This window comes from Cupressus sempervirens, chromosome 11 (assembly GCF_028749045.1).
Source record: "Cupressus sempervirens isolate cs-2001-9-10 chromosome 11, ASM2874904v1, whole genome shotgun sequence".
Classification (NCBI taxonomy): domain Eukaryota; kingdom Viridiplantae; phylum Streptophyta; class Pinopsida; order Cupressales; family Cupressaceae; genus Cupressus; species Cupressus sempervirens.
In genome coordinates this window covers 432,829,398-432,842,931 of record NC_143128.1, presented here as the reverse complement: position 1 = coordinate 432,842,931, position 13,534 = coordinate 432,829,398, and positions in this window count along the sequence as shown.

Below are 13,534 nucleotides of genomic sequence, written 5' to 3'. Positions count from 1 at the left end.
TTGTGATATTTCTCCCTATCAAAATCAAGTCTTGAAGAAATGACCAAGTAACTTACACACACACACTTTAACACTTAAACGACTGAGCTATGCTAACATTTATCTACCTTGTATGTTGTCTATGATGATTTCTTTGCCATGTGTTCCCTCCCTAATAGTCTTTCAAGGATATCATTGACTAGAAGACTAGGGGCATGGGACATGTTTTCTTGATTTCTACTTGTGAGTATACTTTGTTTGTCTATAGTGTTGTAAGCATTTATGCTTGACCTATTCAACATTTTGACTTACAAATGTATCATCCTTGATTGTTTTGCAAGACCGCACTCAGGGTTTATCCTGGCGCTTATGCCTTGATACAAGTGTAATCTTGCTAAATTAAACTTAGGGAATCTAATCATGTAGTTATCTTGACTTACATGTCTCTGATGCTTAGATTGGATTTCCACATACCTATCTAATATCGATCATATTCATATCCTCATAGTTATACTAGTGATGGTTGTATGATCTCATGATGTCCCTAATAAATGCTCAATGATAAAATTAAGAGTCTAAATGTTATGCACTTCTTGCTGGTAAACCACTTTGCATATTAGCTTGCATTTTAGGTTCATTTTCTAGCTTAGTCTTGCATTCTTGCATATGGGGAGAGCTCTCTTTCTTCATCTTTTTGTGGACATATCAGCTAACTCCTTTCATATATTTCTTTATTTTCTTCTTGTTCATGTCTTTTCACCTTCTTAATCTTTCACTTCATCTCTTTTCTATCTTATCATCACATTATATAAATTTTTGACCTCTTAAATAATTTCAACATCCTGGATTCATTTTTGGGATTGAAATCCAAATTCGAGTTCATCTTGATGGTCAAAATTGTCTTTTAAAATTCTACTTTCTTCTAAGCAGTTAGCTGACCTTTTGAGGTCTAATCTCTGAATCATCACTGGGGCATCTTCATTTCTTCATGTCTTCATCATTTCCATACTTCATATCTACTTAAATTCACTGTTTCATGTCTAAAATCACCTTTCTACTCATTTTGACCTAATTTTTATGTTATATCCTTCAAGGTCAACTCTAGTCAAACTGGGGCATTTTATCAATTTTATATAGTCATTCTTGGGTTCTAATCATTTATCTATCATATCAGACATTGCTATATCTCAATTTTCTCATGTCTAGCTAGTTTCTACTTCCCCTTACCTCATTTCAATTTCAATCCCGAGGGGGCAGAAATACTCTATCATTGATTGCTACAGCTATCTATTTCTTAGGAGCATTTTTTTGACCTTATCACTTGCTCTCGATCTATTCGCTTTACTAGGTGTTAGAATTCTTTTCAGATCCTAACATCATCTTTCTAGTGTTCAGTACTACTGCTATCAGGCTGTGCATTTAGGACTTGCTATCTATTTCTGCATTTCACTCTTCGGAATTAGACATCTATATCTATCATCGCCTACTTGGCTTCGATTTTCTTTGACATAATGTGTTCCCATATCGATCACGCATTAGTCAAAGAGGGGCAAATGTAATCACCTAAAAATGGTCATCTAGACTATTAGCCCCCTTTTCAACATTTTGGCTAAATTAATTTAATCACTTACCTAAGCCAAATTGCTAATAATCAATTTATTTGATTATAACCTATAGTTTGACTATGCTATCCTAAGTTCATTATTTGATTAAAAGAACATGTCCCCTTTTAATTAAATAAAAGACCCTATTCTTCTAACCCACTTAAAGTGCACACATAAAGTCTTTTTTCTATTTTGCAATTAAAAGAAAAGGCTTTGTGACTTTTGTCTTATATGACAAGTCAACTTATATTCTATTGGTTGATTTGTGTGTGCACATGGATCACTCCTCTTTTCAAATTCCACCGTTGATCATCCACCATCTTCATCTTGATCTCTACCGTCCATACATCTTTAAAAGGGAGAGAGCTTTCCCCCTCAATCAATCCATCCTCATTTGAATATTGTTATGCTGCAGGTTTTCTAACAGGTTTCTTTGGAGCTTTGTGGAGAACTTCTATTTCTTGTCTACATTCTCTCATACCATAGCATCTTAGCTTAGCTTTCATTTTTACATGTAGCTTAATCTCACATAGCTTAATAATGGTATTGTAACACTCTCATCCATGCTTAGAATAGCTTCATTTTGCATTATCATCCTAATTTAATTTTCATTTGCATTGCGTTCTTGAGGAACTCCTTGGGACATTTGCATTCTTGCATCTTGTCTTTGGAACCTCCCATTGCATGGTTTACTAGCAAGAAGAGTATCTCTAAGGCTCATCTGAGAGCCCTTGAACTTGAAATACACTCTCTTGCACTCTGTGGATAGGGAGCTCTAAGCCGGCATCCAAGCATTCTCAACTCATGGAATCGTTTGGATAGAAGGGTTTAGAGTGAGACACTTTCGAGTGTACAGTTATGACCAGCAAGCCATAAAAATTTATATGAGCTGAACTTACTAACATATTTGAGAAATATTTTCAAAGGTTGCATAATGATATTAGCTTAATTTTAAAATAAAAGAGGAGTGTATTATATTGGAAGCTTATGGCAGGAGTTATGAAGGATGAGAGGTTTATATGGTTCCTTGGATTACAGGATGAGTGCATTATCATGCATACAAGTACAAATCAATATTTTAACCCTTGAGGTACTTCTTCATGGTTATATTAAGAATTGAGCTATAGAAAAGTGCATGTCATTTTTTAAAATGTTATAACTTATTGCATGAAATTCAGCAATAATGCAATTGGCACTGAAAGTCAATAGTGTGATGGGATTTAGAAGGTGTTAGATTTTATTCTAATTGTAGGTCTCAATAATTATAATTATTATTAATTCTTGTGTTGCTTTTAGAGTTCTAGAAGAAAAGTATAGATAATAGAATGTCAACTTCATACAAATAATATTGGATAGATAAGAATATAAGTAGATTTGTCTTGTGGCACCAATTTCAAAATATAGAAAATAATCTTAAGATAGATAGTTAGAGTGATTTTAGCAACTAAACTGTGTCTAAAACTAAATATAATTTACCTAAGGAATAGAATAAGAGAGATATAGGATACAAATAGGAAGGAGGAGACCAGTGTAATAGTGAGATCAGGACCAACTAGGCCCATAGTGTGTATCAAGCCAAACAATGTGTAATATAATAGATTGATGAATATAAAGCTTTTGCATACTTCTGATCATGAATATGAATATTCCTATTTATGCATAACTACTAAGAACATTTCTCTCTATAATAAATGTTTGATGTGTTTTTCAATAAATTATGTATGGTTAAAAGATTCATTAACTCTATTCAATCAATGAATTAGTGCAGATTCTTTGAATTCATGTAAAAAAATGTGGTGAGTAATTCTAATAGATATTAAATTGGATTTTTTTGAATAGAGAAGAGACATTAGGCTTGTGGGTTCCATCTTTTTTATTTAGTTTGTGACTTCTGTCACTTTTGGCTTTGTAATGAAAGCTAGGACTTATTAGTGCCAAACAAGAATGAGATCGTTAAGACTTGTTCTATGTAATTTGTAGATGAACAAAGAGACATTTTTTTGAAGCTACCACAAGGATTAATGAAAATAGGGCAATGGTGGTTAGAAAAGGATGATTATAATTATTGTAAATTCCTATGTTGGCTCTAAGAGTTGTAGAATATAAGAAGACGATTATAAGGATGAGTAAGATATGCTAGTTGCCTATGGTTAAGTGTGTAAACATTTGGAGAATTAAGAAATCCACTTCAAAATAAGATTTATGTTAAGTATATCATTGGTTTACTAAGCTTGTACCTTTTTGCATGATTTTTGTGTTTTAAGCACACAAAATGAAAAAGAGAACACCTCTAGGCATCTTTTATACTTCAAAAGTAAAAAAGATTAGGTGAATATATCCCATTATTGAGAAAAATATATCTCTAAAGATATCTAAGTACAAAGTCTTGTGCTATGAGTAGGGTTTAACTATTGTTGAGTTCTAAAGGAAAGTTTTGTTCATTTGGAAATTGTATTATTGGACTAGAATTAAGATGTTTTTATTGCAACATTGATTGTTGGTGGCATGGTTAGTCCAAATATCTTCCCCTACACAAAGTGGTATAAAAGTAGGTACATTATTGTATATTTAAATAATTATCCTATAGAGAATTTTTTTGGAGTCAATACAATTAAAAAAATCCATGTTCAATTTTTGTTTGTGTAATGTAATACATTATTTAATATGTAATTAGTTTGAAATTTTGATACAATATTATCAATTGATTAGCACTAATGAATAAACTGCTAATCTTTATTACTATTCAGGTTAAAAGTTTAATATTTATCATTTGCAATATAAATGATTTATATGATCCTTTTTGTTCATGTTTAAGTCTTCCTTCTCTAATATGCATTGAGATTTAAAACATATAGGATTTTTTCTTGAAGCCAAATGCTCCCATATTTTGTAATAGTTTCGTGGAATAGAATATAAGCAAGCAAGCAAGTAGGCATACTTGGCAATGCATTGTTTTTTATCTATTTATCATTGCATAGTAGTTTTCATTTGAGAAGTTCATAGTTGAAATCTTTAACCTTCAACTCTCTATTTTTTAATGGTAGTCTGGTATATTGCTCACTCGATCTAGTCTTTGACCAAGTTCTGTATCTATAGTTTGAACCGAGCTCACTCAGCATACCTTATTATTGAGCATCACCCAATAGTGGTGACCAAGTTCACTTGGCATACACTATTGCTGAGTTTCCCTTGTGTGCCAAGTTCACTTAGCTTCCTCTTGTGCCAAGCTAACTTGACACCCACTACCTATCACTCGACATCCATTGGTGCCAAGCAAAATTGTCACTTGGCACCTTCTCATGTCGAGTAAATTTTTAGGGTTGCAAATTTTTTTTTCACATGGTATTAGAGTTTTGAGGCCCCACATCCATAGTAAGTTATGGTATTTTTTTTTTGGAATACTTGACATGGTAGGAGATGCAAGAAAGATATGGCAACAACCACCATCCTTTAATGGACAAAGTTATGATACATGGGAAAAGAAGATGAAAACCATAATGGTAGCTAATGCCTTGTTGGAGGTTTTGATTAATGGATTCAATGATGTAATAGACCCAACTTAGTATGTTGCCCTTACCAACAATCAAAAGACTCAATTAAAAGAGTCGAGGAGAAAGGATGCTATGACATTAAGTCTAATTGAGGTAGTAATGACAAAGATAGTTTTTTCCAAGATTGTAAAAGAAAATTATGCAAAGGAAGCATGGGAAATTCTTGAGACAAATTTCAATGGGACTAATAAGGTTAGAATAGTGAAGCTATAGATGATTAGAAGAGTGTTTAAGAACCTTCAGATGAGGGACAATACACCTATTGCAAAGTTCAACTCACAAATCTCCACTTTGATAAACCAGCTTAAATCAAATGGAGAAGATTATAATGAGTAGAGGGTTGTGGAAAAGATATTGAGGAGTTTACCTCAGAAATATGACAAACTTGTGATGACCATAGAGGAAGCAAAGGACCTCACCACATTGACCATGGTTGAGTTGATGGGAACTCTTCAAACTCATGAGCACTAGATAAATAGATCAACAACAACCTCCCAAGAGTAGTCTTTCAAGGCTTAAGAAAATTCAAGAGGCAAGGAGAGAGGGAAAAAAAATGGCTCTAGTAGAGGCTCAAGAAGTAAAGGTCTTGGAAGGAATGGTCAAAGGAATGCTAGTGCAAAAAGCTGAGAATGAGAAAGCAACCAAGAGGGAGCAAGCACCTCTCAAAAAAACTCTAGAGGAGGTAAGAAAAATTATAACTCCAAGAAGAGCAATGTTGAATGTTACTACTATCATAAGTATGGGCATTATGCTAGTGAATGCTAGAAGAAGTCGGGTGATGAGTCAAAGTAGAATGTCAATGTGGCTGATGTGAATATGGGAAATGCAATCAATCCCATAGCCTTCATCATGTGTAACATTGGTGAAGAATGCAACCTTGAGGTATGGTACTTAAATAGTGATTATAGCAACCACATGAGTGGTAATGAAATTTTATTCTCTTTCATTGATAAGATTTTTAAGTTTGAAATTAAGATGCAAAATATTGGAACCATTCCCATTGTGGGAAAAGGATTTATCATGGTCCACACTAAGCAAGGTGAGACTAAGCAAGGTGAGAAGAAGGAGATACAGAATATTTATTTTGCCCCTAGTATGAAGCACAACTTGATGAGTGTTTTACAACTCATTCAAAATGGGTACAAGGTGTTGATGGAAAATGACAAGCATGTCATACATGAGAAGGATGTGAGTAATAGATTACTTACAGCAGTCCAAATAACAAGAACTAGATGTTCCCATTGAAGATAGAGACATGTTTCTCTTCTCAAGTTAGTGTTGCATCTCCCAAGCATGCATGTATAGTAGTACATCACCAATAAGCTCTTAGGAGCATTATTAAAGACCCCTCCAAGCTTTGGCATCTTAGGTACGGACATCTTGGCTTTTCTGGTTTAAATTTCTTTTCCAAGAAAAGAATAGTAGATGGTTTGCAAAGCATAGTAAATTCCTATGACAAGTGTAAGGCTTGTATTTTGGGTAAGTAATATAGGCTTCTCTTTAATTCTAAAAATTTTAAAAGGGCTAGAGAACCATTAGAATTGGTGCATTTTGACTTGGTAGGCCCTATGCAAACTACTTCTATTGGGGGGAGTACTTATTTTATGATATTCATAGATGATTTCAATCGTAGGACATGGATGTATTTTAGAAGAACAAATCTAAAATATTTGATAAATTTGTTGAATTTAAAGCCCTGGCTAAAAAAGAATGTGGATGCTATGTTAAGGTCCTTTGATCCGATAGAGGAGGGGAGTATATCTCCAATATGTTTGTAAAATTTTGCAGGAAAAATGGCATAAGAAAAAAGCTTGTAGCTAGTTATACTCCATAGCAAAATGGAGTGGTTGAGAGGAAAAATAGGACCATTGTTGAAATGGCTAGAAAAATGATGAAAGAAAAGGGACTCCTAACTAAATATTGGGGAGAGGCTATAGCAATAGCATTATATTTAATCAACAAGTGTCCTACAAAGTCAATTTGTGACAAGATACCTCTTGAGGCATGGTCAAGGTATAGATGGATAGTTGAACACTTGAGAGTGTTTAGATGTGTAGCATATGCACATGTGCCTAAAGAAAAAAGGTAAAAGTTAGATGACAAAGGTGTGAAGTGCATCTTCATAGGGTATAGCTTAGAATCACAGGCCAATAGGCTATATGGTCTAATCGCCAAGAAAATAATCATTTCAAGATATGTGGAATTTCTTGAAAATCAATCATGAGATGGCTCGGTAGATGAATCCTCAAGCACTTTAAGTAAACTACCTACTATTGAAGAGGAAGAAGATGACATTGGTGATCCACAAGAGATGGAGTAGCTAACATGGATTGTAGACAAAGGCAAAAAGGGAAGCAGCCCCTAACATGCTGACTAATAGCTCCAACCACTTCAAGACAACCACAAGCTAGTATGCAAAATAGTAGCAGCAATAATACTGAAAATTTAAATCCCACTCTCACCTACATATTGCCAAGGAAGACTAAGAGTCTAAGGGAGATATACCAAGAAGAAAGGTATGATGAAGATTATGATGGGAGTGTAAATTTTGAATTATTTTCTCATAGTGATCCAATTTATTTTGAGGAAGTTGTGGATGAAGAGAAATGGTCTAATGCCATGGACAAGGAAATAGATACTATTGAAAGAAATGAGACATGGGAGTTAATTACTTTGCCTCCCAAGAAATAGGTAATTGGAGTGAAATGGGTTTACAAAATCAAGAGCAATGTTGAAGGAAAAATAGATAGGCATAAGGCACGCTTAGTGGTCAAAGGGTACAAGTAGCAATATAGTAGAGATTATGATGAGACATGTGCCCCAGTTGCAAGAATGGAAATCATGTGTGTTATCATAGCCATTACAACCCAGCACAAATGGAAGGTATATCAAATGGATGTGAAGTCCGCATTTTTGAAAGGTGTATTGAAAGAAGAAGTTTATGTGGAGAAATCACCTAGTTATGAATTTTTGGGTGAAGAAAACAAATTGTATAGATTAAAGAGAGCTCTTTATGGGCTCAAACAAGCTCCAAGGGCATGGTACAATAGGATTGACTCATATTTGATGAGAAATTTCTTTAGAAAAAGTGATGGTGAGCCCACACTTTACATCAAAATAGGAAATGGTAATGTGTTGATTGTTGTCTTGTATATAGATGACTTAATCTTCACTAGAAATGATAATTTCCTAATTGGTGAGTTTAAAGAGGCCATGAAAAATGAATTTGAAATGATAGAACTAGGTCTCTTGAAGTACTTTCTAGGCATAGAAGTAAAATAAATGCATGATGACATCTTCATGTCTCAAGAAAAATATGCAAGGTAGATCTTGGAGAGATTCAAAATGCAAAATAGTAAGATAGCCCCAAAACCAATAGTAGTAGTTGAGTGAGGAAGATCACAATAAAAGTGTGAATCCAACACTACATAAGAGTATGATTGGAAGTTTGATGTATTTGACTGCAACTAGACCAAACATAATGCATGTATTAAGTTTGCTTTTCAAATTTATGGAAACACCAAAGCATTCCCATTGGCAAGTGGGAAAGAGGATCCTAAGGTATGTGAATGGTACCAAGGGATTTGGGATTTTGTATACTACTAAAAATGATTTCAAGTTGGTTAGTTACATGGATAGTGATTGAGCTAGAATTCTAGATGATAGGAAGAGCACTTTTGGATACATGTTCCATATGAGATCAGGTGCAATTTCATAGGCATCCAAGAAGCAACCTATTTTTGCTCAATCTACAGTAGAGGTTGAATACAACAAATGCAGCAACATGTTGAGATATTTGATTAAGAAGGATCTTGATAAAATTGAATGAAAAGAAAGAGGTTGGAATGATAATTTATTGTGACAACATTTCCTTAATTGCATTGTCCAAGAATCCAGTCTTCCATGGGATAAGAAAGCACATAGAGATTAGATATCACTTCATTAGAGAGTTGGTGGAGAATGGAGATATCAAAATGGAATTTTGCAAGTCTAAGTAGCAGCTGGTAGACATATTCACTAAGCCATTAGGAATTGGAACTTTTGTATGCCTAAGAGAGTGTCTTGGTGTAGTTGATTTGGACCAAGAGTGATCCTTGTTTTTTTGGCTTAGGACAAAGGGGGAGTGTTGAAATATTTAATGCTTCTAGTCATTTGCCCCTAGAGCCAAATGCCCACTTACCACCTTGACAGCTTGTAGAATGGTCAAAAATATTAATGCATGGAAGGTGAGTTCAAAATTGAAAAGAGAGGGAAATCATTTTTTGCAAGGAGACAAAAAGGAATGAATTTGATTCATTCGATCAGTTGAAGGATTTGAAGAGTTGCAGAGCAGAGCATAGAGAGAAAAATAAATCGATCAGTAGATCAAGTCAGAGGTTCAAAAGACAAAAGGAAGTTAGTCTAGTGTCTACAATTGTACATGTTTCCTCTTTTTTTATTCTATAAGTTTGTTATTTTTTTGTCCTATGAAGAAGTGATTGCTCCAAGCATTTTTCTATGTAGCCATTAGAGTTGTAAATTTAAAGTTTATAAGTATGAAGTTTTTAGGATTTTTGGTTGAAGCCGAATGCTCCTAGATTTTTTAATAGTTTTGTTGAATATAATATAAGAAAGCAAGCAAGCAGACAGACTTGACAATCTATTGTTCTTCTTCTATTTATCATTGCATAGTATTTTACATTTGAGAAGTTCATAGTTGAAATCTTCAATCTTCAGCTCTCTGCATTTTAATGGCAGTCTGGTATATTGCCCACTTGGTCTAATCTTTGACCAAGTTTTGTATCTATAGTTTGAAATGAGTTCACTCGACATACCTTGCTGTCAAGCATCACCCAATAGTGGTAAATGAGCTCACTTGGCATACACTATTGCTGAGTTGCCCTTGTGTGCCAAGTTCACTCAGCTTCATCTTGTGCTAAGCTAACTTGGCACCCACTGTTTGTCACTTAGCATCCATTGGTGCCAAGAAAAATTTTCACCTAACATCTTCTCATGCCAAGCAAATTTTTAGGGTCATGATTTATTTATTTTTCATAGAAATACATTTGAAGATCATTCCTATCAACATAGGAAGTTTATGATTTGATAATTCTTCCTAGTATGACTTTTTATTGTTTGTCTATCTCCAATGAAGTAGATTTTCATAATAATATTAGAATATTAGCTTTTGAAATTCTTGATGCAAAATTACAAAAACTCTAAAACAAATACCAAACAATTCAAAAATAGCACAAACAAATAGACTTATCAATAAACAAGGAAAAATTATAATTCACCAAGTCAAATTAGGGGGAGGGGGTTGGCAGGGGTGAGTGGTCATTATAGAGGCATCAGAGAATAGATTTCCTACCATCCATTTGGGGAGTGAACGCTTGTGTATTAAATATACTAGATGACTACAGATGATAAGTCTACATATGAGTTGATAAAAGAACTTTCCTGATGGTGAAGGACCTAGATATAGAACTATAAAGAAAGAGAAGTAGAGAGAGACATTTATATATATGTACATGTGTATATTTCTATATTAATTAAATTGATTTTTTACATTTAAGACTCAAATATTGCATTTTAAATTGTCTATCCTATAAATTTAAAAATAATGTAAGATAAAACTTTATCTTTTTAAGTCAACTCTATTTTGTTCATCAATATTTTTTTTTACTTAAATATTAGTATGCATTACCTACAAAAAAATAAAAGCATTTATAAATAATTTCAAAATTATATAGTTTTAAACTTTTAACTATATTAAAAGGAAAAAATAGGAAATCTCTTTTAAATTTTAGAGAATGTCAATTATACTGAAATATGACTATGACTAAGATATTTTTTGACAAATAAAATTTACTTCTACCTCAACATATTAAATGAAATAACAGATAACATTTACATTTAATTCAAACAAATGACATTTACAGTTTTAGTTTATGGACATTAGTACCTAAGCTACTCTTCTAATATCATGTTTTTTGGTCTAATATATATGAAGAGAAAGAAGAGACATAACCTATGGGATAGTTGGCACTATCACTAACATGGAAGCCTAAGGTGTAGAAGAATACTCCAGTTGATTAAAAATTTCACTCATAGTAACTATAAGAGAGTACTCCAGCTTCATTTCATAATAATTGTTTTGGGTGCAGCTTATTTTGTATACTCAAGAAAATCATTCTATTTGGGTACACCTTATCTTGTATTCTCAAGAAATCACTTTACTTGGGTAGGTAGAACTTAACTAATTTAGAAAAGAAAGTTGGCAATAAAGGCCATGGACTGCTTATTTACTTATGATAAAGAGAAATTGGAAGAAAATGAAGTTAGGGAAACATTTATTTCCATACATTTTCCCTTTGTTTCACTTTTCCAAGATCTAAACTAATTTTTCCTTTCATCTATGAAAGAGCTCCAATCTCTTTTCTACCATCGTGGCTCTACTCTAGAACCTTCTTCCTCCTACTCAATGTGCACAAACAAATCAATCAATCAATTTCCAAATGAAAAAAAATTGCACCAAGAATGTTGCACCTTAATGCCAAAGGGGTCATTAATTTAGATTAAGAAAGACAACACGAACCCCACTCAAAATTTAGAAAGTATCAAAGATTTGTTAACATGAATATTCCTTTGGAAAAAGTTTAATGAAAAACAAAAAAATATCAGTTGTTTGCAATATAATTTGTTGTCTTCACTTTGGATAATTTGCTTGGGCATATTTATGTTAACGCACAAGCAAGCCCAGAGTAGTAGGTATCCTCTAAACACACAACATAGTAGTGTTATTAGAGGAATTAAGAAAAGTACAATGCATGAAAAGTTGTTGCAAGTGATCTCACCTTGTTAGAGTTACTGAAGCAAGGAGGGCATGGCTAAATTGTGTTCTCTCTGGTGTATTAACTTGAAAGGGATGAAGTATTTTTTATTTTTCCATTGTTGCATCTAATCACTAAGTGTCCAAACCATTGTTGAGATAAACAAAATATATAGAAAATAAAGTAAAAGTGAATAAAAAAGATGCAAGAGTGGACATAGATTTTATAGTAGTTCATCCAACTAATCTGGACTACATACACTCTTCAAGCATGGGAATTTCTCTTATTTAGATAAATCACAAGTTACAATGAGCAACAACATCAACTATCTTTTCTATTCTATATCAGTAACATTCAATGGAAAATGAAAGAGTTGAGAAGAGGAAGTGTCAGCAATGATTGGACAACACAATCAAAGATGTTACATATTCCCTTCTTAGAACCATTACAATCTCTCACTTGAAGTCCAATCAATGCTACACAAAGATATCCTACTTGGAATTCTTATGGCTATATCATGACAATGTTGAGAGAAGCTCTATAGAATTCAAACTTATTTTGAGGTATAAATTTTGTAAACACATCAACTAGATTAACCTTTGTATCAATCTTCTCTAACTATAGCCTTCCCTCTTCAAGAGAATAATGGATGAAGTAAAATCTAGTTTCTATATGCTTCATGTGATTGTGGAAAGCTAAATTTTTAGCCAAATGAATGGCACTCCTACTGTCATAAAATAGAGTAAAGTTAGATTGGTGAAATGCCAACTCTCCAAACAATTGCTATAAGCATATCAGCTCTTTAGCCCCCTCGATAAGAGTAATATATTTTGCCTCGATAGAGGAAAGAGAAACAACTTGTTGCTTACTAGAAGTCCAACTAATCATTGCCCTGGTAAAAGTAAATTCATAGCCTATTGTAGAACTTCTTTTATCTAAATCTTTAGTCATATCAGAATCAACATATCTACAAATATAAGGGGTCTTAATATTAAAATATAAAACATGAGAGGAAGTACCTCTCAAATACCAAAAAATCCATTGAACTACTTGCCAATGAGTTTTATCTAGATTACTCATAAAACCACTTACGACTCTCATTGCATAAGCAAGATTTGGAAGCATGCTAACCATTTTATACATTAAACTCCCAACTATTGAAGAATAAGGAAAACCATCCATCTCATATTTTTCTTCTAGAGTGAAAGGACACATCTTTGAAGACAACCAAAGATGATCAGCCAATAGAGTGGCAACAGATTTAGCATTTGACATATTAAACTTTTCTAAAACTTTAAAAATATAGTGTTCTTAACATAATTTAATTTCTCTTTTATGTCTATCATGGATTATATCCATCCCAAGAATCCGCTTCGCTGCCCCTAAATATTTCATGGAAAAATTAAGAGCCAAATGCATCTTCAACTTCTAAATAACTCTCATACTATTTCTAGTAGTTAACATATAATCAACATACACTAGCAAATCACAAACTCACCAATAGGAAGCCTTTTGTAGTAAATGCATGGGTTTGATTTGCAGTGTGTAAAACCTTATTGAGTCATAAAGTTTTAATATTTGGTGTGAA